Genomic DNA, 3,496 nt, shown 5'->3' with positions numbered 1-3,496 from the left:
CTTCCCATGGCCTCTGTTAACCTTTCCCATTTCCCTCTAAAGTCACCATTAGCAAAATAAAAACAAGCATAATTTCCATTTAGCATTTCCAAGGTTTGAACCCATGACCCCTTTGTTACCACTCAAGTGCATAACCATTTCAACCAATCATGTTAAATGCTAACCATCACAATTCAAGCATCATATCATAACAGAACATGCTTTCATAGATTGAAATAATAATAATAACACAAAAAGTATCATGCATAGGACTCGAACCCAAGTCCTCTCACACAATCAAAGTGCTCTCAACCATATGAGCTAGCACTTTTCCACGTCATACCAACCATAATTTAATGTCATAATTATTACCCCTCCCGTATTTATTAATTAATTATTTATTTATTTAATTAAATTCTACGGGTCTTACACTGGACATAATTTATTGAACTGCACTGCACCGTTAAAAACTCCAATGATACAAAACTAGTTCATTTGAACTTAACTGAAAAAACAGTTCAGACAAACTGAACTGAATTATTTTCTGTTCTAAAAAACTGAACAGTATTTTACTGAACTGCATTGCAGTATAAACTGAATTGGACTGTTATGAACTGAACTACACTAATTTTGAAATGAACTATACTAATTTTGAACTGAACTGCACTAATTTTGAACCGAATTGTATTATTTTTGAATTGAACTATACTATTTTTGAACCAAATTGCATTAATTTCGAACCGAACTGTACTATTTTTGAATTGAAAGATACTACTTTTGAATCAAATTACACTAATTTTGAATCGAACTATACTATTTTTGAACCAAGTTACACTGATTTTGAATTTCAGGAAGATCCTAAACAATATGATCAAGTTTTGTATTTATTGGAGACAAACAAAATGCATAATACTTCAATACACCAGAAGACATAATACATTTGAAAGTAATATATTTCTCAACAAAATCAACATAATACTTCAATACACCAAAATTAAAATATTAATACATAGATTCTCTCATAGTTCTTCCATAAACAACATCAAAATATTAATTTATCTTCCATTATATAAATTAATAGCAGTTGAAGTTCCTATTTCATCTTGAAAGATTATTAATCACATATTTCTTTCTGAAAAATAGTAGAAAACCATATATTTCGGTTGAGAATATATAAGAATACATTAGTTTGCTAAATTATCTGCACATTAAATTGCATAAATTATTAGCTTTAGAGTACTAAGAATTAAGATTAAGATTAAAATGACGTAAAATTTATTGATAAAGAAGGTTTATATTATAAATTTTTAAAAGTCAATAAGTGAAAATGTGGTTACTTTCTATTTAATTTTAGGAACTATATTATTTGTTAATTTATAATTTTAAGAATTATTCATCATTTTATTTATATTTAGAGATCAATTTAATAGTTGATTTCAACTTTAGGTACTAAAAAAATAATTTTAAAAAATATTCATCATTTTATTTAGAGATAATAGTTAATTTTAACTTTAGGTACCGAAATAATTAATAGTATTTAATTTTATAAATTATTTATCACTCGATTGTAATTGGAAATTTTAAGAAATAAATATATAATTCACTCAATAAATACATGCGTGGTTGCTTATTAGAGAAAATATTTTCATCTTAGGTTACGATTTAAAAAAAAATCAATAATATATACATTATGAACTATTTTTATTATTTTCTTAATTTTGAAGTACAGTTTGACTGATAATTGTAATTTTAGAAAATTAATCGATAATTTACTTTATAAATGTTTGTTGAATGTAACCCACATAATATTGTTTTTTTGTTTACATTCTTATGAATATTAATATCCACATAATAAACTATTATTATAAACAAATTTTTACTTAAGTTAAATTTATAGAAAACAATTTAGAAATTAAATTAAAAATATGTAATTGTAGGATCAGTGAGTGTGTGATGGAATTGATAGAAGAAAAAGGGAATGTTAAATGCCAATTCAGTTTAGGTTTTCAAAACTTAACTAAAATATAGTACAATTTAATTTTACTATTAATAATTCAGTTATTTTAAGTTTAAAACAGTTGAATTAACTTAAGTTTAGTATAGGTAGGATATTTTTGTCCAGCCTTATTACTAACTAAAGAAAAATAAACTTAATCATAAATAGTACAATAGTTAATATTAATACAAATAATTAACCATTTCAAGTACAGTTTTTCAAAACTTTTAACTAATCAATAGTACAATCCACTTTTATTATTAATAGTTTAGTTATTTTTAGTTTGATATAGTTTAGTTAACTATAATTTAGTATAATTAAGTTATTTTTGTTCAGCTCTAGTTAGGACCAAGGTAGAATCGAGCCAAAATAGACTTAAATTCAAGTGAATCATATCTAAATATCTAAATAGACATCCATAACCAACATAGCTATTTATTTGAAATTTTGGAAAACAAACAATGTTTAATCTTTAAAGTTTATTAGAAAAGTCCAGTGCACCCTCAATAGACATCAATGAAGGACACAATATTTACATCTTGCATTTGTTAAGATGAGAAGGTCTTCATATACTAGTGAAAATTAATTCTAAAGGAGAATAAACAAAGATGAAGAAAAGTAAGAATCAATTTTATTGGATGAAGATATTTCACAATGAGTCATTACAATTGCATTACATGATTGTTCGGATGACCAAGCCTATTCTACAAATTAACAATTCTAGATGATGTATGTACATAAGACAAATTGACGATATTTGCTTTTTCTAATACCGGTAAACAAAGAGCTATATGTGGCTGAACAACTAAGGTGTTCAGAGGATGAGTGCAATAGAGGGGAATGATCTTGAAACCTGAAATTATGAAAGGAATAAAATCCATTAACACTGACGATTCTTTACAGAAGAACTTTAGTCATCCCCTATGAGAAGAAACATCCCCTAAGATTCGACAAGACACTTATCAGAACGAATTTCAAAGAAAACATAACCATTATTAACAAATTCACTATCACAAAAGTTCAGTAATAGAAGGAGCATATAACAAATTTTTGTTGTTGAAAAATGATATGTAAATCATGAGATGACACAGAAAAGATGAACCAACACCAAATATAGAAACTTGCACTGTTGCCTATAAATATTTACTCAAGACCATCATATAATTAAGTTGTTGCATATTTTGAGATTCACCAATCATATAGAAACTTGCATCAGAATTTAGAATCCAAGAAATATTTCCAATTCCTTGAGAATTAGACTTCGTTAACATTGCACTGGATTGAACATTATTACCAGATTTGTTATTATGATTAACCCAAGTATTTGAAGTTTTCTCCTTGCCGCCGTGAGCTAAATTGGTGTAACGATAGGCTTCGCTCTTGTCCAAATTGATGTGCTTGCCCGATAACACTAACGCGAGATCACATCCCTACTTTTAAATTAGTACAGTGTTAACGAATGCATTTTATAGCACAGAAAGAAAGGCTATCAGAAACATTACTAAGAAAAGACATTGGAGA

This window comes from Vigna unguiculata, chromosome 3 (assembly GCF_004118075.2).
Source record: "Vigna unguiculata cultivar IT97K-499-35 chromosome 3, ASM411807v1, whole genome shotgun sequence".
Taxonomy (NCBI): Eukaryota; Viridiplantae; Streptophyta; class Magnoliopsida; order Fabales; family Fabaceae; genus Vigna; species Vigna unguiculata.
Note: the sequence above shows the minus strand (reverse complement) of the source record.